Source organism: Triticum aestivum, chromosome 1B (assembly GCF_018294505.1).
Source record: "Triticum aestivum cultivar Chinese Spring chromosome 1B, IWGSC CS RefSeq v2.1, whole genome shotgun sequence".
NCBI classification, from domain to species: Eukaryota; Viridiplantae; Streptophyta; class Magnoliopsida; order Poales; family Poaceae; genus Triticum; species Triticum aestivum.
In genome coordinates this window covers 529,586,836-529,610,887 of record NC_057795.1, presented here as the reverse complement: position 1 = coordinate 529,610,887, position 24,052 = coordinate 529,586,836, and positions in this window count along the sequence as shown.

Here is a 24,052-nt window from a genome sequence, read left to right as displayed (position 1 = left end):
CGATATGAGTATTACAAGAGTTGATCTACCACGAGATCATAGAGGCTAAACCCTAGAAGCTAGCCTATGATTATGATTGTTGTTTTCCTACGGACTAAACCCTCCGGTTTATATAGACACCGGAGGGGGCTAGGGTTACACAGAGTCGGTTACAGAGAAGGAGATCTACATATCTGAATTCCCAAGCTTGCCTCCCACGCAAAGGAGAGCCCCATCCGGACACAGGACGAAGTCTTCAATCTTGTATCTTCATAGTCCAGCAGTCCGGCCGAAGCATATAGTCCGGCTGTCCGAGGACCCTGCTACGTCTTGAGCTTGCGTTGGTTTTCCTTGAAGAGGAAAGGGTGATGCAGCAATAGTAGCGCAAGTATTTCCCTTAGTTTTTCAGAACCAAGGTATCAATCCAGTAGGAGGCTCCTCAAAAGTCCCACGCACCTACACAAACAAACAAAGAACTCGCAACCAACGCAATAAAGGGGTTGTCAATCCCTTCACAGCCACTTGCGAAAGTGAGATCTGATAGAGATAATATGATAAGATAAATATATTTTTGGTATTTTATAATATAGATTGGAAAAGTAAATATGCAAATAAAAGTAGATTGAAAGCTTATATAATAAAAGATAGACCCGAGGGCCATAGGTTTCACTAGTGGCTTCTCTCAAGATAGCATAAGTATTACGGTGGGTGAACAAATTACTGTCAAGCAATTGATAGAAAAGCGAATAATTATAAGACTATCTAGGCATGATCATGTATATAGGCATCACGTCCGCAATAAGTAGACTGACTCCTGCCTGCATCTACTACTATTACTCCACACATCGACCGTTATCTAGCATGCATCTAGAGTATTAAGTTCATAAGAACAGAGTAATGCATTAAGAAAGATGACATGATGTAGATGGATAAACTCAAGCAATATGATATAAATCCCATCTTTTTATCCTCGATGGCAACAATACAATACGTGCCTTGCTGCCCCTGCTGTCACTGGGAAAGGACACCGCTAGATTGAACCCAAAGCTAAGCACTTCTCCTATTGCAAGAAAGATCAATCTAGTAGGCCAAACCAAACTGATATTTTGAAGAGACTTGCAAAGATAACTCAATCATACATAAAAGAATTTAGATGAGATTCAAATATTTCTCATAGATAAACTTGATCATAAACCCACAATTCATCGGATCTCGACAAACACACCGCAAAAAGAGTTACATCGAATAGATCTCCACAAGAGAGGGGGAGAACATGGTATTGAGATCCAAAAAGAGTGAATAAGCCATCTAGCTAATAACTATGGACCCAAAGGTCTGTGGTAAACTACTCACAACTCATCGGAGGGGCTATGGTGTTGATGTAGAAGCCCTCCATGGTCGATTCTGTTGGTGAATGTAGTAATTTCAAAAAAATTCCTACGCACGCGCAAGATCATGGTGATGCATAGCAACGAGAGGGGAGAGTGTGTCCAGGTACCCTCGTAGACCGAAAGTGGAAGCATTAGCACAACGCGGTTGATGTAGTCGTACGTCTTCACGATCCGACCGATCAAGTACCGAACACAAGACACCTCCGAGTTCAGCACACGTTCAGCTCGATGACGTCCCTCGAACTCCGATCTAGCCGAGCTTTGAGGTTGAGTTCCATCAGCACGATGACGTGGTGACAATGATGATGTTCTACCGACACAGGGGTTTGCCTAAGCACCGCTACAATATTATCGAGGTGGACTATGGTGGAGGGGGGCACCGCACACGGCTAAGAGATCCAAGGGATCAATTGTTGTGTCTATGGGGTGCCCCTCCCCCGTATATAAAGGAGTGGAGGAGGGGGCCGGCCAAGAGGAGGAGGCGCGCCTAAGGGGGGAGTCCTACTCCCACTGGGAGTAGGACTCCTCCTTTTTCCTATTTGGAGAAGGAGAGGGAAGGAAGAGGAAGGAGGGAGGAAGGAAATGGGGGCCGGCCCCCCTCCCAATTCAGATTGGGCTTGGGAGGGGGACGCCCCCTCCCTTGCTCCTTTCCCCTCCTATCCACTAAAGCCCATTAGGCCCATATACCTCCCGGGGGGTTCCGATAATCTCCCGGAGCTCTGGTATTGTCCCAATCTCACTCGGAACCATTACGGTGTCCAAATATAGTCGTCCAATATATCGATCTTTATGTCTCGACCATTTCGAGACTCCTCGTCATGTCCATGATCAAATCCGGGACTCCGAACTTCCTTCGGTACATCAAAACACATATACTCATAATATAACCGTCATCTAACTTTAAGCGTGCGGACCCTACGGGTTCAAGAACTATGTACACATGACCGAGACACGTCTCCGGTCAATAACCAATAGCGGAACCTGGATGCTCATATTGGCTCCTACATATTCTACAAAGAGCATTATCAGTCAAACCGCATAACAACATACGTTGTTCCCTTTATCATCGGTATGTTAGTTGACACTACTAGGAAAATGTTTATAGATAGAAGTTTACTAGTAGCGCGTTTTTGTGACCCCATGCTACTAGTACTTACCAGTAGCGCTGTGTAGAAAACACGCTACTACTAACATATAACATCATCGTTTGTTTGCTTGGGCCGCGCTACTGTTACATGGGCCGCAGGGCAGAAACAGTAGCCAAATTAGCTGTAGCGTTTGTTCTGAAAGGGCGCTACAGCTGGTGGGCTTAGCAGTAGCGTGGTGCTCCAACCAGCGCTACTACTATAGCTAAAGAAAACCGGCCCGATCGAGCACCCCCGCACCCCCTCACTCTCACAATCGATCCCCTCCGCCCGACGACGCCGCCGCGGTTAGGGTTCATCCCCGGCCGCCTCACCCCCGTCGACGGTGCCGTGCGCCGCCACCACGCGCGGTCGCCTCTCGCCTCCTCCAATGCTCCATCCCCATAAGTCCCCTCTCAATCTCCTCCTCCCTGCGCGCGCCACACTAGCTAGGCTCCAATCAATTTGCCGCGGCGGCTCGCCATGTTTTGGGATTTAGGGATTGCATGGTGGCTCCGCGCTTTGATGCATGGCTCCAATCGATTTGCCACGACGGCTCGCCACTCCCCTTGCTGCCCCTACGCGGCGCTCCACCCTCTTTTTTTTGCGGGAATGCCCTCTCTGTTAATTAGTATCACATATGGATTAATAGGATTAGTATCACATATGGATTAATAGGATTAGTATCACATATGCATCTCTAGATCCTACTGTTAATTAGTATCACATAGGGGAGAGAGTAGAGGATTTTGTTGCTCACCAAAACTTAGGAGAGAGTAGAGAGAAGTAGCTAGAGAATTGTAGAGGCTTTTAGCACATATAATTGAAACTTGGGTTTCAATTCTTGGCTGCTGCCCCTGGAGGAGTGGTGGTGGCGGCGGTGCCTAGTGTTCTAGGGTTTAGAGAGGGGGCGTCCATGTCGTGCCTTTTCCGGAGAGGAGCCACGGGCGGCATCGGTTGCCGTGTGCCGTTTCGTGCCTCCACACGCTCAAGTTTGTCGATGGTGGTCGTAGGATCGGCTCCCCTTCTGAAATGGTGCCATGGGAGCTTTCGAGATACGCTCCTAGAGCCCTGGTGTCGTCTAGCTCGATCTGATATGACGACAACGGATGAGGGTTCACCATAGTGCTCGACCGTAGAATCATGAGCATTTTTTAGCTCTGATATGACAACAACGGTTGAGGGTTTCAATTCTTGGCTACTGCCACTAGCTTCTTTGTTGGACTGAACTTTATGTTTACTTTTTAGTTGTTATTTTGCTTGCCATGTGAACTCTAGCTATGAAAACTTTATGTTTACTTTTTGGATCGTTAATCCTTTAATCATATTGCTTTAGGGAAATGGCGCCACCACCACCACCACCACCATGTCGACGGTGCAAGTCAAGGTGCGCCAGCAGCCTTGCAACTGGCACGCTGTTTGGCATCTACTTCGAGTCTAGTTTTCTTCATGCGGCGGTAATAAATTATATGAAACTAGTAACTACTATTTTGTTTTTAGTGTTATTGGCATTAATGCATCGTGTATATATCATTTTTCTTTTTGTACACAGATCGTCCCATGCAATGTGAGGTCAGAATTCAACAATCTGACTGGAGACTCTGTGACCTTTGAGGCTCTTGGGGGCCCCTACACTATGGAGATCGAGAAAGGACGAAAGATGACGCGGGTGGGAGGATATGGATGGGTCCGTTTCATCGACAACATGTGTATCACCGGTGTTGAGTTGATCAGCTTCTCCTTCAGAGCTGAAAGACTCAAGCTAGCCGTGATTTATATCAACAAAGCAGAAGATTATGAGGATGAAGAGGATGATGAGGATGATGACGACCCACTCGGTGATGCCATCGTAGCTCAAAGAATGAAGTTGAGCGAGGAGGAGGTGTGCAACCTATGGGACATCATTCCGCCACGTGCTGACTTCGTCGGCGTGCCATTCGTGACCCGCCTGACAAGTACCATGGTTGATCGGCATATGATGGTATGTTGCATTTACTGTAGTTTTTAGAGTAATTTGATGATATGCTTTATTGTTATACTTAGTGTAGAGTCCGATGATATATATGCTTAGTGAATCTTATATGCTTTATTGTTATACTTTAGTTTAGAGTCTGATCATATATATGCTTAGTGAATCTTATATGCTTATTGAATCTTATATGCTTAGTGAATATTATATGCTTTATTGTTATACTTAGTGTAGAGTCCGATGATATATATGCTTAGTGAATCTTATATGCTTAGTGAATCTTATATGCTTTATTGTTATACTTAGTGTAGAGTCCGATGATATATATACTTAGTGTAGAGTCTGATGATATATATGCTTAGTGTAGAGTCCGATGATATATATGCTTCGTGTAGAATGTGTGAGGCTACTTATTAATTGATATGTTTTTCTTATTCAGAAATTGCCAAAGAGCCTATCTGAGAGTTGTGGTATCAAGCCTGATGAAGAAGGCTCTGCTGGAATACGCTTTACCGCAAGGGGCTCCATCACCACTTGTGCGTATGGCGTGGACACGGACGGTCGCACACACTTCAACTCGGTTGGGTGGAAGAGCTCCTCGTCGGCAAGAATCTTCATGTTGGACAGGCAATCCTAATTACTATCAGGAACACCCACCGCCCAGGCTTGAGGATGATGGTCGTCATCGACATCATCTAGAACTTCATATGCATGTGTGTGGCTGTTGAACCATATATATGCTAGTATGACTACCTAGTAGACTTATCAACTATGATCTATCCATGCATTGTTGACTACTATATGAGTTTGTGAGATTGTGTGGTTATATTAAATGTGGTACTATCGTTAATGTTTGTGAGATGGTTCTGTGAACTTAGTTTATTTGCACTGGACTTGTCTTGATTTCCATGAATATTGCACCTGATTGCTTTTTTTTATTTTTTATTTCTATTTGCCTAGTTGTAGCGTGGGGAGAAAACAGGGCGCTACTACTATGTGATGATAGTAGTAGCGCTGGTGGAGGAAGCAGCACTACTAATAAGTATTTTAGTTGCAGCGCTTGTTCAAAAACGCGCTACTGTTAAATAATAGATGTAGCACCCTAGCAGTAGTGTGGGTGCCCGCGCTACTGGTATTTAAAAGACCAGCGCCACTAGTAAGCTTTTCTCTAGTAGTGTGCCCGAGATTCGATCGTCGGTATCTCAATACCTAGTTCAATCTCGTTACCGGCAAGTCTCTTTACTCGTTACGTAATGCATCATCCCATAACTAACTCATTACCTACATTTCTTGCAAGGCTTATAGTGATGTGCATTACCGACAGGGCCCAGAGATACCTCTCCGACAATCGGAGTGACAAATCCTAATCTTGAAATACGTCAACTCAACAAGTACCTTCGGAGACACCTGTGGAGCACCTTTATAATCACCCAGTTACGTTGTGACGTTTGGTAGCACACAAAGTATTCCTTTGGTAAACGGGAGTTACATAATCTCATGGTCATAGGAACATGTATAAGTCATGAAGAAAGCTATAGCAACATACTAAACGATCAAGTGCTAAGCTAATGGAATGGGTCAAGTCAATCACATCATTCTCCTAATGATGTGACCCCGTTAATCAAATGACAACTCATGTCTATGGTTAGGAAACTTAACCATCTTTGATTCACGAGCTAGTCAAGTAGAGGCATACTAGTGACACTCTGTTTGTCTATGTATTCACACATGTATTATGTTTCCGGGTAATACAATTCTAGCATGAATAATAAACATTTACCATGATATGAGGAAATAAATAATAACTTTATTATTGCCTCTAGGGCATATTTCCTTCAGATTCCCCCTCCGGCGGAGCGCCGGCGAAGGCTCCAAGATGGGATCTCACGGATACAGAAGGTTACGGCGGTGGAACTAGGTTTTCGTGGCTTGTTCTGATGTTCTCGGGGTACATGGGTATATATAGGAGGAAGAAGTAGGTCGGTGGCCGCCCGAGGGGCCCACGAGATAGGGGGGCGCGCCCTGTGGGGGTGGGCGTGCCCTCCACCCTGGTGGCCACCTCAGCTGCTTCTTGACTTGCACTCCAAGTCCTCTGGATCACGTTCGTTCCAAAAATCACGCTCCCGAAGGTTTCATTGTGTTTGGACTCCGTTTGATATTCCTTTTCTTCGAAATACTGAAATAGGCAAAAAAACAGCAATACGGGCTGGGACAATGATATAAATGTGTAAAGTAGGTTAGTCCCAAAAATGATATAAATGTGTAAAGTAAACCCCATAAACATCCAAAACAGGTAATATAATAGCATGGAACAATCAAAAATTATATATACGTTGGAGACGTATCAAGCATCCCCAAGCTTAACTCCTGCTCGTCCTCGAGTAGGTAAATGATAAAAACAGAATTTTTGATGTGATATGCTACCTAGCATAATTCTCATTGTAATTTTCTTTATTGTGGCATGAATGTTCAGATCCAAATGATTCAAAATAAAAGTTCATATTGACATAAGACATAGTAATACTTCAAGCATACTAATCAAAGCAATCATGTTTTCTCAAAATAACATGGCTAAAGAAAGTTATCCCTACAAAATCATATAGTCTGGCTGTTGCTCTATCTTCATCACATAAAGTATTTAATCATGCACAACCCCGATGACAAGCCAAGCAATTGTTTCATACTTTAGTAATTTCAAAAAAATTCAACTTTCACGCAATACAAGAGCGTGAGCCATGGACATAGCACTATATGTCGAATAGAATGGTGGTTGTGGAGAAGACAAAAAAAGGAGAAGATAGTCACACATCAACTAGGCATATCAACGGGCTATGGAGATGCCCATTAATAGATATCAATGTGAGTGAGTAGGGATTGCCATGCAACGGATGCACTAGAGCTAGAAATGTATGAAAGCTCAACAGAAGAAACTAAGTGGGTGTGCATCCAACTTGCTTGCTCACGAAGACCTAGGGCATTTTGAGGAAGCCCATCATAGGAATATACAAGCCAAGTTCTATAATGAAAAATCCCCACTAGTATATGAAAGTGACAACATAGGAGACTCTCTATCATGAAGATCATGGTGCTACTTTGAAGCACAAGTGTGGTAAAAAGGATAGTAGCATTGTCCCTTCTCTCTTTTTCTCTCATTTTTTTTCATTTTTTCCTTTTTTTCTTCTTTTTTTCTTTCTCTTTTTTTGGCCTTTCTCTTTTTTTTTCTTTTTTTAGTCCGAAGTCTCATCCCGACTTGTGGGGGAATCATAGTCTCAATCATCCTTTTCTCACTGGGACAATGCTCTAATAATGAAGATCATCACACTTTTATTTACTTACAACTCAAGATTACAACTCAATACTTAGAACAAGATATGACTCTATATGAATGCCTCCGGCGGTGTACCGGGATATGCAATGAATCAAGAGCGACATGTATGAAAATTATGAAGGTGGCCTTGCCACAAATATGATGTCAACTACATGATTATGCAAAGAGCAATATGACAATGATGATGAGTGTCATATAAACGGAATGATGGAAAGTTGCATGGCAATATATCTCGGAATGGCTATGGAAATGCCATAATAGGTAGGTATGGTGGCTGTTTTGAGGAAGGTATATGGTGGGTGTATGGTACCGGCGAAACTTGCGCGGCACAAGAGAGGCTAGCAATGGTGGAAGGGTGAGAGTGCGTATAATCCATGGACTCAACATTAGTCATAAGAACTCATATACTTATTGCAAAAGTCTACAAGTCATCAAAAACAAAGTATTACGCGCATGCTCCTAGGGGGGTAGATTGGTAGGAAAAGACCATCGCTCATCCTCGACCGCCACTCATAAGGAAGACAGTCAATAAATAAAATTGTGCTCCAACTTCATCACAAAGCGGTTCACCATACGTGCATGCTACGGGAATCACAAACTTCAACACAAGCATTCTTTAAATTCATAATCACCCAACTAGCATGACTTTAATATCACTACCTCCATATCTCAAAACGATTATCAAGTATCAAATTGATCATAGCATCCAATTCACTTTCTATGATAGGTTTTATTATACCCACCTTGGATGCCTACCATTATAGGACCAATTTTATAACCATAACAAATACCATGCTGTTCTAAAAGACTCTCAAAATAATATAAGTGAAGCATGAGAGATCAACAATTTCTTCAAAATTAATCCACCACCGTGCTCTAAAAGATATAAGTGAAGCACTAGAGCAAAAACTATCAAGTTCAAACGGTATAAGTGAAGCACATAGAGTATTCTAATAAATTCTAATCAAGTGGGATTCTTCCCAAAAGGTGTGTACAGCAAGGATGATTGTGGTAAACTAAAAAGCAAAGACTAATATCATACACGACGCTCCAAGCAAAACACATATCATGTGGCGAATAAAAATATAGCCCCAAGTAAAGTTACCAATGAACGAAGACGAAAGAGGGGATGCCTTCCGGGGGCATCCCCAAGCTTAGGCTTTTGGCTATTCTTGAATATCTTGGGGTACCATGGGCATCCCCAAGATTAGGCTTTTGGCTATTCTTGAGTATCTTGGGGTACCATGGGCATCCCCAAGCTTAGGCTCTTGCCACTCCTGATTCCATAGTCCATCCAATCTTTACCCAAAACTTGAAAACTTCACAACACAAAACTCAACAGGAAATCTCATAAGCTCCGTTAGTGAAAGAAAGCAAAAACACCACATAAGGTACTGTAATGAACTCATTCTTTATTTATAGTGGTGTTAAACCTACTGTATTTCAAGTTCTCTATGGTTCATACCACTTAATACTAGCCATAGATGCATCAAAATAAGCAAACAACACACGAAAAACAGAATCTGTCAAAAACAGAACAGTCTGTAGCAATCTGTAACCCACGTATACTTCTTGAACTCTAAAAATCCTACCAAAATAGAACGTCCTGGGAAATTTGTCGATTGATCTACATCAAAAAGAATCAACACAAAAGGATGTTTCTTTGATTTAACAAAACTAATTTCCTACCAAAATAGAACGTCCTGGGAAATTTGTCGATTGATCTACATCAAAAAGAATCAACACAAAAGGATGTTTCTTTGATTTAACAAAACTAATTTCGTGCGTGCAAAGTTTCTGTTTTTCAGCAGAATCAAATTAACTATCACCATAGGTTATCCTAAAGGTTCTACTTGGCACAAACGCTAACTAAAACATAAATACACATCTAAACATAAGGTATATGCAAAATTTATTAATAAACAGAAACAAAAACAAAAAACACAAATAAAATTGTGTTGCCTCCCAACTAGCGCTATCATTTAACGCCCTTAGCTAGGCATAAAAGCGAAGATAGATCTAAGTAGTGCCATCTTTGGCACTCAATTCCTCAATAGAGCACTTATAATATTTAGGGGTTTCTACCTTTTTAGCAATGATTAAACCCTTAGGCAAGAATTCGAGAAATTCATTTGTAGCAAAAGGTTCCTTAATGATAGAGAGACAATTGGGATGAATACTCATTGATTTGAGATCCGCATTCCCCTTACTAGAAGATTCACCCTTATTTTTAGGAACATAGATAAATTTGGTTGTTTTTGTAGGAGGATTTGGAGTGTTTTTCACAGAAGAAAACACCGACCCTAAGTAGGTAATGATATCCTCAAGTTTACCGATTCTTGTAGAATCTAGATCTATTTTTTCATTGACTAAAGGTTCTTTCTCTTTAAAAAAATTCAAAGTAACTCCAACCCTAGATCCATATTGGGTAATTTGATTATGAATCTTTTTATCCAAATTTTCAATCATCTCAATAGTGGCAACTTTATTTTCAATAATTTCAAGCCTTTGCATCACATGTTCAAAGTTAAAACAGTTCCATTAACCAAAAGTGGTGGTGGGCCAAACAAATCTAACATAGCATTATATGAATCAAACGTATGGCTACTCAAGAAATCCCCTCCAGTAACGGTATCAAGAATACATCTATTCCAAGGAGTAATGCCTACATAAAAATTGCGAAGAAGAACGGAAGTAGAAAGCTTCCTAGTAGATTTATTTTGAGCATTGCAGATTCTATGCCAAGCATCTTTTAAGTTTTCTCCCTCCCTTTGCTTAAAATTAAGAATTTCATGTTCGGGAGTAATAATGAGCATTGGAGGACTAGCCATAATGACAGGGTAAACGAGCTAACACACGAGCAAACGTAAAAAGGCAAGCGAAAGAGAGACAAGAAGATTGGGAAAGAGAGGGCGAATAAAACGGCAAGGGTGAAGTGGGGGAGAGGAGAAGGAGAGGCAAATGGCAAATAATGTAAATGCGAGGGAGATGAGTTTGTGATGGGTACTTGGTATGTCTTGACTTGAGCGAAGACCTCCCTGGCAACGGTGCCAGAAATCCTTCTTGCTACGTCTTGACCTTGCGTTGGTTTTCCTTGAAGAGGAAAGGGTGATGCAACAATAGTAGCGTAAGTATTTCCCTCAGTTTTTGAGAACCAAGGTATCAATCCAATAGGAGGATCCTAAAAAATCCCACGCACCTACACAAACAAACAAAGAACTCGCAACCAACGCAATAAAGGGGTTGTCAATCCCATCATGGCCACTTGCAAAAGTGAGATCTGATAGAGATAATATGATAAGATAAATAATTTTTTGGTATTTTATAATATAGATTGGAAAAGTAAAGATGCAAATAAAAGTATATTGAAAGCTTATATGATAAAAGATAGACCCGGGGGCCATAGGTTTCACTAGTGGCTTCTCTCAAGATAGCATATGTATTACAGTGGGTGAACAAATTACTGTCGAGCAATTGATAGAAAAGCGAATAATTATGAGATTATCTAGGAATGATCATGTATATAGGCATCACGTCCGCAACAAGTAGACCGACTCCTGCCTGCATCTACTACTATTGCTCCACACATCGACCGCTATCCAACATGCATCTAGAGTATTAAGTTCATAAGAATGGAGTAACGCATTAAGAAAGATGACATGATGTAGAGGGATAAACTCAAGCAATATGATATAAACCCCATCTTTTTATCCTCTATGGCAACAATACAATACATGCCTTGCTGCCCTGCTGTCACTGGGGAAGGACACCGCAAGATTAAACCCAAAGCTAAGCACTTCTCCTATTGCAAGAAAGATCAATCTAGTAGGCCAAACCAAACTGATAATTCGAAGAGACTTGCAAAGATAACTCAATCATAATAAAAAAATCAGAGGAGATTCAAATATTTGTCATAGATAAACTTGATCATAAACCCACAATTCATCGGATCTCGACAAACACACCGCAAAAAGAGTTACATTGAATAGATCTCCACAAGAGAGGGGGAGAACATGGTATTGAGATCCAAAAAGAAAGAAGAAGTCATCTAGCTAATAACTATGGGCCCGAAGGTCTGTGGTAAACTACTCACAACTCATCGGAGGGGCTATGGTGTTGATGTAGAAGCCCTCCATAGTCGGTTCCCCCTCCGGCGGAGCGCCGGCGAAGGCTCCAAGATGGGATCTCGCGGATATAGAAGGTTACGGCGGTGGAACTAGGTTTTCGTGGCTTGTTCTGATGTTCTCGGGGTACCTGGGTACAACGGCAGAGCCAGGAATTATGCACAAGGGGGGCCGAACATTGAGCAAACTCTGAAGTTCAACAAGATGTGTGGATTTTTTTTGGGGAAAATATATTTGAATGAGCCGTGCGTATGTATAGCGAAATATGCACTATTGTTACTGAGAAAGTGTTGGTAACATAAATACGTCACATAGATATCATGGAAGCAAAATATGCAATTAGATGATGATGAACTAACAATCATCAATTGAACTGCATATACATTTCTTTCTATTAAATCCAGCAATGACTGCTTTCTGTAGGTTTTAAGTTGAATAAAATGCCAGAGTGAACTTTTAAAATTATTTTGAAAACGAACTAACCAATAGTTATTTATAAATTACAATGCCAGATTTTTTTAGAGGAAACTACAACACCACCACACCAGATTTTGCCTTGTCCTTATATATCTAGCCTCGTACTACTTCTTTTTGCGATGCATAATAGGGAGAGAGAAGAGAAACTGCAGGAATAAAAACGAGGCACAGGGGAGTGTGACTCGTGTGTGTGTGTGTGTGTGTTGCACTTTTCAACATATCTTTCAGTGGGATCTTCTGTGAGGAACGCTATACTCTAGTTTGTCAAAATGCTGTTCGGGAGAGGGATGTACAAGCAGCCACATAGCTCTTTACATATATGATCCGACTACTCCATGCAGAGTATATCTACAAAATATTCTGCATGTTGGGGGCAGCCGTGGCCCCTGCTGGTCCCCCTGGCTCCGCCGTTGCATGGGTATATATAGGAGGAAGAAGTAAGTCAGTGGCCGCCCGAGGGGCCCATGAGATAGGTGCGCGCCCTGTAGGGGTGGGCGCGCCCTCCACCCTCGTGGCCGCCTCAGCTGCTTCTTGACTTGCACTCCAAGTCCTCTGGATCACATTCGTTCCAAAAATCACGCTCCCGGAGGTTTCATTGCATTTGGACTCCGTTTGATATTCCTTTTCTTAGAAATACTGAAATAGGCAAAAAAAACAGCAATACGGGCTGGGCCTCCGGTTAGTAGGTTAGTCCCAAAATGATATAAATGTGTAAAGTAAAGCCCGTAAACATCCAAAACAGGTAATATAATAGCATGGAACAATCAAAAAATATAGATACGTGGGAGACGTATCAGACCCCTTAATCCTAGACTCCCTCAGGAAGTGCGGGTCCTGTTGCTCCATTGGCCTCGAAACTTCTCGTGCTCTCAAAGGAGGCAATCGCATGGCACATGCCATGCCCCCGCATTTTTCGGACACGCCTGCAATATTCGAGAAATTTATAGCTCTGCTAGGGCTTTTGTCGTGGGGGATGCACGATCACCAATGGGGCACGGCCGCCCCTTTGAGGTTCGGTGAGGGGGATGGTCACATTGCACAAAGAGCAGAAACGATAGGGCGGCACGGTGAGGGACAACTCTCATTTACCCAGGTTCGGGCCGCTTTGTAGCATAAAACCCTACTCCTGATTTGGTGGATTGATCATAAGGAAGACAAAGACATGAAGCACTCTAGCCCGACAAGGGTGCCTTGGGAAGAACAACTACATGCATACAAGTGTTGGGTTGCCAAAATGTTCGAACCCTTTGCTCGGTTGCCTCCAGCCTCCTTTTATAGGTTAAGTGATGCGGAGCATCCCTCGCTCATCACCATGGACGCTCCATCACCACCGCAAGCACGGAGAGAACCTATTACGAGAGCTCATGCACGCGCCATCAAGAACGAGGTGAACTCCTTCCTCTTCGAGCTCCACTCAAATTCATTCGAGAGTCGGACTCTACCTCAAATGGAAATGTTATGCATTCTTAGGTACTTTGGAGATCGTCATGAGGAAGCACGGAGGAAGCACCAAATTCACCGGAGACCCAAAAGGAAGGAGAGGGAGAAGGACGCGAAGACGTGGAGGCTCGGGACACCCCGGGTGCCCGGACCCCATGCCTCCGGGTGCCCGGCCTCCGGCTGGGAGATGGCCCTGGTCGCCCCGGGTGCCTGGCCAGGAGACCCCCGGGTGCCCGGCCTCCCAACCTGGGAGCTGCACCGCCGCCCCGGGTGCCCGGGCCGCTACACCCGGGTGCCCGGCCCTTCCCCACCTGGCGCTGGAGATGCCCCCGGGTGCCTGGGCCGCCACTCCCCGGGTGCCCGGCCCAGCAGCCTGAGCGTTGCCCCTCCACCCCGGGTGCCCGGCCTTCTCCTGGCCGCTGGCCTAGCCGGCATCGGGTGCCCAAGCCCTCAGCCCTCGGGTGCCCGGCCCCAACGGCAGCAAGGCTGAGGTCTCTCTGACCAGACCGGGTGCCCGGTCCTCCGTGCCCCGGGTGTCCGGACCTCTCCGTATGCCTGCGTGCATTTTATGAGTTTTGACCCTTGTACCCCTCTCTTGCCCCTAATTCGTCCCTAGACTATAAGTACCCCCCACCTAGCTCATTTGGACGATAGCAAAGTATTGGATAGACAAAGAGAGAGCTTTCCTCATCTTCCTCCTTTTGGAGATCTAGACCTCCTCTTGGAGAAGCTCCTCTTGGAGATCAAGGCCTCCTCTTGGAGAAGCTCCTCTTGGAGATCAAGCCCTCCTCTTGGAGAAGATCCCTAGGGATTCAAGCCCTCATATCCTTCATAGGACATGGGATGAACTCTACCATGTATCTTGTTTCCCTTTGATTGTTCATGTACCTTGTGGATCTTGTGTGTTTGTTGGTCTAGTGGATGTGTGATTGGACTTGTTCTTGAGTGTTCCTCTTGTTTTCTCTCTTGTGTTCATCTTGTTCTTGGGGATTCCCCCTCCAATTCGTGAAATATTTTCACTTAGGGTTTCACCCTACAACATCTTGGTATCATGAGCCATGGTTTCTCACGAAATTGGAGCCCCCCTTCTTGTTCTCTAGCCTAATTTTGTTGTGTTCTTCCCCAAATTCGAAAATTCCCCACCAAAAATAGCCCCAAAATATTTTGTGATTTGTTAGTTTGATGAGGTTTTGTTGAATTTGATGCATGGATTTGCTTGGTTTCAAGTGGATCTAGCATTCCCCCATCCATCCCCACCTTTCCCTCCACAAAATCCACCAATTTCTCCCATTTTCCCATGAATTTCCGCCCAAATTCGACACCCCCGGGCACCCGGACCTCAAACCCCGGGCGCCTGGACCACACCCCTCCCCCGCCCACCCCCGCTGACCACCCCGGGTGCCCGCACCCCAAACCCCGGGCACACGCACCCCCGGGCTGTTTGCCTCGGACCACCCCGGGTGCCCACACCTTCCACCCCCGGGCACCCGCACCCCCAAGAATCAGTCGCGTGCACTTTATGTTTTCCCTCATAATTTTCACTCCCGAACTCCGATTTGGGTGTTCTTTGGCTCGTTAAAAAGCTAGCAACGTGCCCGAGCTTCTCATCTTGGTTTTACCACCATTTGACTCGATAAATTTTTTGGCATTTTGGCATCTTTGTCTCGGCCATCCACCATATCATCTGCAACACCACCATAACTTTCCGCAACCTAACCCATTTTTGCTCCATATAGCATTTGTGGTTGCTTGAGTGGTGACTTGAGTCTCCTAAGGTGTTTCGGCTACTTAGGGATGGTTGCTTCATCATCAACCACCACCATCACATCCGCATTGCTAACTCCAGAACCACCAACGCATTCCGCTACCACCATTTGACATTTGCCTTTGGAGATTTTGAGTTTGCGGTTTTTACCGTTTCCTTAGGTGTTTCGGCTACTTAGGGACGGGTCTACATCATCTTGGTATCTACATCAAGAACACGGCCACTCATCATCTCCACGAGGTCGTCATCAACATCGACCACTTCACCATTTTGACAACCTAACTGTAAGCAAGAACGGTAACCTCCATATCACCTTGGTATCATGGTATCCCTTCATTGTACATTCTTGCCATTACATTGTTAACCCTTTAGCCCATTTTGCGTCACTTGCCTATTGAGACTAGCCATTGAGTATTGCCGGCAATGTTACTTGTGCACATTAGTGATCCATACCTTCCATTGCATACACCATATCATATTGGTATCATCTCGGCATCATATCATCCCTTGTGTCACAAGATTGTTCCTGCATGTACAAAATTGCTATCTTGGTTTGTGCATTTCGCATAAGTGGCCATATAAAAAAAAGAGAATAAGCTTTTAAGCAAAAAGAGAGAAAAGAGCTTGTGAGCAAGAGCCATAGCATAAAACCACATTGCACATAAGATTGTCATATCTGATCATCTTGGATCATCTTGAGAAAAAGATCGGGAACATCATATACACATAGCATACTTGGGATCGAAAGCTCATACATTTTGCATCTTATAGGTTGTGCACAAGTGTCGTATCCGCCTATTGAGAAATCGTGCTAGCGTCTCTCTTGAGTTGTGCAACACGAGCGTTTTCCGTGGATTCCACATTTTGTGCTCATTCCTTGGTTGCACAACCCCATTTATCTATCCGTGTGTGTGTTTCCATGTGCCACATATTGCTATTGGTCTATTTGTTTCACTTGTGAATTTGTGAATCTTTTCCAACATTATTGACTCTTGCTAACATTTTGCATCACATTTTTGTGCCACTATCCTCACCGAGCTCCACCATAAGCTTTACTTGATAGGTGTGAGTGCACAAGTCCGGTACCAATTCCACTATTCTTTCATCTCACATTGAGTGAAACGGAATACATCCTCAACTTTGAGAAAAGGTAACTTGGTATTGTTTATCTCATTTCCTACTCACCTCTACTCGAGTCTTGTGATGGATAGGCAAGGCATTTCATCTCCGGTCTTCCACGACAAAGACAACGCGAACAACTACATCACCAAAACGCCCGTCTTCGCACTACAACGAGCAATGCAAGGCATCGACTCGCCATCGACATTCGCCAAAACAAAGCAAGGATAAGGGACTACCTCGACACCAAGTTGGACGAACAAAGGGATCAAGTACGAGACATGATGGCCAACTACAAGTCTTCTTCCCCTTCATCATATTCAAGGCAGCGATGCTCAAGTGTCCAATCTTCGGAACGTCATCGAGCTCAAGCACTACAACACCATCAAGATGAAGATGCTCGCGATGCATACACCTACAAGTCCCAAAAATCACTACATCAAGCTACGGCCAGACGTCATGAGCACAAGAGCAGACCGCGAGACAAGCACCACCAAGATGGAGCTACGACTACTTCGACCACTTTGGCATCTTCGCCAAGTGTCATCAAGGCATCTTCGCCTTTGGACGTATGGCATCTTCGCCTACCTCCGACGAGTACGCCTACATTGGCCTTCCTCCAAGGCGACGACGACGAGATGGTTGAGCATGGGATTTTCCCTTCGACCACAACGATGAATGATGACTTGAGTGACTTGTGCCACCATATAGAGAGTGAGAGTGACTTCACCACTAGCCCCATATATGATGATCTGCTACAATTCCCATGTGAGGAGAGCCACAACTCCCACCACTTGAGTGAGACCAGTGACTCCACCATATGTGACATTGAGTGCACCTACCTTGAGGGAGTGAGTGAGCCACCACCACATAGAGAGAGTGAGGTCATTTTGATTTCTAACAACTTAACCTCTACCTCTATGGTGTCTTCTCATTTGGTGCTAGGTCCCATATATGATGATGCGCCGATCCGCGACGACTTCATCCTTCCTATGGACAAGACGATGGCCATGGTGGCCTATGATGCACCCCCCACATGGTTCCATCAAGATGAAGATGATGACCACCATTTGGTCTTTGCCACCTCACCTACACCGCTTGAGTGGAATGAACAAGGTAACATAGGTGAAGGTGATGCTCTAGTCCCACTAGTGGACATCCTTGGTATTGATTGCTTGCATGATGTTGATCCACCTATTACCACGCTTCATGATAGTGTGACTTCCCCATGTAATGATTTACCCATTTATGATGAGTTTGATGATTGCGATGAGGAGTCTATTAGTTGTGATGCCATGCTACATAGGATTTCTTGTGATAATTCTCTTGGTCGCATCATGTTTGACAATCCACTTGACTTGTCATATGCTATGCATGAGATCAACCATATGTCATATTTGCAATCTCTTCATAGTGACTATGCATATTCCATCAACATAAACCCAATTTGCACATATGGCATAGACGACAAGCCCTTGGTTATTGGCATTTGTTTTCCTTGTGATGATATTGGTATGCTTCCTTTGCATCATTTATCTCATATGCCATGCCATGACCACCTAGCTTCGGATATGCATTGTTTTGGATGTTGTCAATATTCTCAATGTGATGTTTTCCTGAATGCTCATGAGGACACCCCCATAGTTTCCTCTTACATTTTAGGAGATTTTGATTCATCCTATCCATTGCATGATCCCACTACTTGTGTGCACCATATGCTCCCCATGAATAAACATGCTAGTGATGTGCCATATACTTGCATTCTCAATTTGTGTCTCCATTGTGTCATACATAACAACTATTATTTCATGATGGATGACATGTTCTTATACCATGCATCAAATTTCTTTGAGCAATGCTTATCTTGTACTAACTCACACGTGCACATACACATCATGATGGATGATGTGTACATTTATCACGAACACAATTTCTTTGGTTTGTGTCTCTTTTGTGTAGGTACCCATGAATACTTGTCAACCTCGCAATCCCATGAGTTGAAAAAACGAGCTCTCAAGAGCAACGATGACTTGGGATTCCATGGAGTGTCTTTCCCACTGCTCTCTTCGCGCAAGGACTTCGCGCATTTCTTCTACATGGCTCTCACTTGGTTATGGGTTATTTACCACTTCTCACTTTATGCCCATATTGCCATGTCCACTTTGCATGATATGCCCATTCCTATGCCTTTGCCATGCATTTGTGACCCATGCTTTGCATTACACATGATGATTGATTCTACTACATGCATGTGTATTTGCAAGCTTGGTGGAGATATTGCTTGTTATTGCCATGTTTGCTATATGCTCCATTCCTATGATGATATCTTGCTTTGCAATCGTGCTTGTGATATGCCATGTGCATTGCCTATGCCTACTCTTTGCTCGCATGACATGATTGCCATGATTTCCTCTAGTGTGTTGCATTTTCGCTCCACTAGTTTGCATGACTTGATTTCTATGCTTTCTCATGTTGCATCCAATTCTTGGATTACTTGCTCCTATCACATGTTTGGTTGCAACAATGTCATTCCTTCACATATGACATGTCCCATTGATTGCTACATGCTTGCCTTGATTGCCTCACATGATGAATAATTGCTATTTCTATTGTGTTGAGTGCCACACTATTTTCACTATACCATGTGCACATTATGATCGGATTGTCTTGCACTTACCCCATGTGTTTAGACATCGTCTCTTATTTGGTGTTGTGAATGACTCTTATGCCTACCATAGACCATTCATTGAGAGTCTTATGCATGCTTGCTATGACATTGAGGTAGATGCTTGTTCACGTGTCCCACATATTAGCACCTTTACCTCACCCTTGCATGATTGTTTCCATGATGCTTCTCCATGTGCTCAATTTATGTGCTTACATGCCATGCCACACCACCTTGTCACACCATATGCTATGCTTGATGACGACACTTGTTTGGTGAATCACCTCTCGAATGCTTGGTTTTTCTCTAACGCTAACCACATTTGTTTTTCCAAGTGTTTGTTGTACTTGCTAATTTTGAAGGAATCAAAAGATGGTGCGACATCTGAGAGTGACCATTTCGAGCTTGACGATGATGAGTGCTTGGTGGTTGTCCACTCCTACACGTCGACGCCATCTCTTTCCCATGGTGATGAAGATCACGATTCATGGACGGATCTCTTCCAAGGGGGGGGGGGAGATGATGCGGAGCATCCCTCGCTCATCACCATGGACGCTCCATCACCACTGCAAGCATGATGAGAACGTATTACGAGAGCTCGTGCACGCACCATCGAGAACAAGGTGAACTCCTTCCTCTTCGAGCTCCACTCAAATTCATTAAAGAGTCGGACTCTACCTCAAATGGAAATGTTATGCATTCTTAGGTACTTTGGAGATCGTCATGAGGAAGCACGGAGGAAGCACCAAGTTCACCGAAGACCCAAGAGGAAGGAGAGGGAGAAGGACGCGAAGACGTGGAGGCTCGGGACACCCCGGGTGCCCGGACCCCATGCCTCCGGGTGCCCGGCCTCCGGCTGGGAGATGGCCCTGTTCGCCCCAGGTGCCCGGCCAGGAGACCCCCGGGTGCCCGGCCTCCCAACCTGGGAGCTGCACCGCCGCCCCGGGTGCCTGGGCCGCTACCCCCGGGTGCCCGACCCTTCCCCACCTAGCGCTGGAGGTGCCCCCGGGTGCTCGGGCCGCCACTCCCTGGGTGCCCGGCCCAGCAGCCTGGGCGCTGCCCCTCCACCCCGGGTGCCCGGGCCGCCACCCCCGGGTGCCCGACCTTCTTCTAGCCGCTGGCCCAGCCAGCACCGGGTGGCTGGGCCCTCAGCCCCCGAGTGCCCGGCCCCAACAGCAGCAAGGTTGAGGTCTCTCTGACCAGACCGGGTGCCCGGTCCTCCGCGCCCCGGGTGCCCGGACCTCTCCGTATGCCTGCATGCATTTTATGAGTTTTGACCCTTGTACCCCTCTCTTGCCCCTAATTCATCCCTAGACTATAAGTACCCCCCCACCTAGCTCATTTGGAGGATAGCAAAGTATTGGATAGACAAAGAGAGAGCTTTCCTCGTCTTCCTCCTTTTGGAGATCTAGACCTCCTCTTGGAGAAGCTCCTCTTGGAGATCAAGCCCTCCTCTTGGAGAAGATCCCTAGGGATTCAAGCCCTCATCTCCTTCATAGGACTTGGGATGAACTCTACCATGTATCTTGTTTCCCTTTGATTGTTCATACCTTGTGGATCTTGTGTGTTTGTTGGTCTAGTGGATGTGTGATTGGACTTGTTCTTGAGTGTTCCTCTTGTTTTCTCTCTTGCGTTCATCTTGTTCTTGGGGATTCCCCCTCCAATTCGTGAAAGATCTTCACTTAGGGTTCCACCCTACAACATTAAGGGGTGACCACAGTGGCAAAACAGTCATTTTGGTGTGACTGGAAGCTAATAGTGCTATCATACCTAACTCTGGCAGTTAGGACAAAGTGCATTAAATCCACTGCTAGGTGTCATGCTGAGGTTGAAGCCCGGCAAGCCTGCTGCGCTACTTATCCATCTTATCCTTATTAGCGTGACACGCCATCTGGACGGGTGTCAATAAACTTAATCTTCTCTCCAGCAGGCTGCCATGTACCTGACAGGATCCACTTGGCTACCTAAGAGCTCGACACCTCACTAATAAGTGACTGGCGTATGATGAGGTGGAGCCGTGGCGTTCTGCTGAAGGTTTTGCCAGTGTGAAGCTTGCTGGGGGTTGCCTGGAGTCTTTGCTTCGACCTTGGCGGACCTCGGAGGCCTTGCCGGGGAGGGACTTGGCCTTGGTTCCATTCCCAGTCTCGACCCCGCAAGCCTCGCCTGCCTGGCAGGGGAAACATTCCTGGAGGATCCTTTGGTCGCCTTTGTCTTCTTGATTCCCTCCTTGACCTCATGAAGAGCGGTTTCACTGGCTCGCCTTGTATCAAACATTTCTCCTTGTAGTATGACCCGTCATGCGCCTGTGCGCAAGTCCGGGCAGCGAATGCGATCGATCGCTGCACCGACAATTTCATCGCCAGAAATTGCAGATCAGCAAGGCAGCACATGAAATCATGCCCGATAGCGGCATGGAAATCCTTTGTGATATCCTTGCGGCATGCCTAGGCCTTGCACAGACAAGAGAGGGGCATGCCCTGCCACTGGGTTACCGAAAGTACCTCGGTGGCATGCCTGATGCAACAGTTGTAATCCTCAGGAAATCGTATGATAATGGAATTCCTCGAGATCTGGCATGGTGTCATCACATGGCCCGTGTAAGGTGTGGTAAAAGTTTGGTCGCGTTTCGAATAAGCATCCCCTGAGGCTGCTTGTAAACTTCACCATCCTCGAGCTAGTCTCTGGGTATCGAGAGGGACTGTGTCCGGCTTGTGTAGGAAGTGTGGTTCATGTTGCTCTATTGGCCTCGAATCTTCTCGTGCTCTCAAAGGAGGCAATCACATAGCACGTACCACGCCCCCGCATTTTTCGAACACGCGTGCAATATTCGAGAAAGTTATTGCTCTCCTAGGGCTTCATCGCCTGAAATTGCAGATCAGCAAGGCGGCACATGAAATCATGCTCGGTAGTGGCATGGGAAATCCTTTGTGATGTCCTTGTGGCATGCCTTGGCCCTACACAAATGAGGAAGGGGCATGCCCTACCAGCGGGTTACCGAAAGTACATCGGTGGCAAGCCTGATGCAACCGTTGAAATCCTCAGAAAATTGTATGACGCCGGACTTCCTCGAGAGCTGGCACGATGTCATCACATGGCCCCTATAGGGTGCAGTGAAAGTTTGGGTGCGCCTCGAATAAACATCCCCTCAGGCCGCTTGTCAATTGCACCGTCCCCCAAGCTAGTCTCTGGGTATTGAGAGGGAATGTGTCCGGTTTGTGCAGGGAGTGCGGGTCGTCTTGCAAAGATGGCCTCGAAACTTCTCATGCTCTCAAAGAAGGTAATCGCATGGCACGTTCCCCCTCCCCCCGGGCACACATTTTTTTGACACGCGTGCAATATTCAATAAATTTATTACTCTGTTAGGGTTTCATGTCCGGAAATTGCAGATCAACAAGGCGGCACATGAAATCATGCCAGGTAGCGGCATGGGAAATCCTTTGTGATGTCCTTGCGCCAAGCCTAGGCCCTGCACAGACAAGAGAGGTGCATGCCCTACCACTGGGTTATTGAAAGTACCTCGGCAGCATGCCTGATGCAACCCTTGAAATCCTCGGTAAATCGTACGGTGTCGTAATTCCTCGAGAGCTGGCACGGTGTCATCACATGGGCCCTGTAGGGTGTGGTAAAAGTTCGGGCGCATTTAGAATAAGCATCCTTTGAGGCTGCTTGTAAACTGCACTGTCCCCGAGCTAGTCTCTGGGTATCGAGAGGGAACGTGTTTGGTTTGTGCAGGAAATGCGGGCCCTGTTGGAAAGATTGCCTCGAAACTTCTCATGCTCTCAAAGGAGGCAATCGCATGGCAGGTGCCATGCCCCCGCTATTTTCGGACACACATGCAATATTCAAGAAATTAATTGCTCTGCTAGGGTTTCATTGTGCGAAATTGCATATCAGCAAGGCGTCACATGAAATCATGCCCAGTAGCGGGATGGGAAATCCTTTGTGATGTCCTTACAACAGCATGCCTAGGCCCTGCACAGAGGAGGGAGGCGCATGCCCTGCCATCGGGTTACCGAAAGTACCTCAGTGGCATTCCTGATGCAACCGTTGAAATTGTAGGAAAATCGTACGATGCCTGTATGTTCTCCTCGGGATGTTGATCACTCCCCCATGTATCATGTGATGCCGACATAGACGCCAGATATTCGTATGCTCCTGCACGATGTAACGTTAAGTCATGAAGAATGAGGTCGCCTCAATTAATATTGAGAATAATAAATATGAAGACACACACCTGCTAGCTGTGACAGCTGCTCTGGCTCAAACACGAAGCTTGACGAGGGACCGTGCTGCTGTGGCTGTGGAGAAAACACGAAGCTCGACGTGGGACCATAGTGTTGTGGGTGCTGCCATGTTGAACTACCGGGTTGGTCAGGAGGGGGTGGCCTGGTCGTCGGCTGATGTGCTAGACGTGGACGTGGTTGATGTCGATGCGTGGAGGGATGCGACTGCTGCTGCTGGTGCTGATCAACGTTGCTTCTGCAGGCGCACGTGATAGCCTCGTAGACAACCCGTGTCTTGTTCTGCATTCGTTCCAAGAAGGGTTGTAGCACAGGACGGTGCTGAAGAAGAGGTCCAGACGATAGTGATTGTCCAAAGGTGGTCACGTTGTCGTAGAGTCCGTGTGTCAAGGTAGCCTACAAATTTTCATGACGATTATTAAGTATGCAC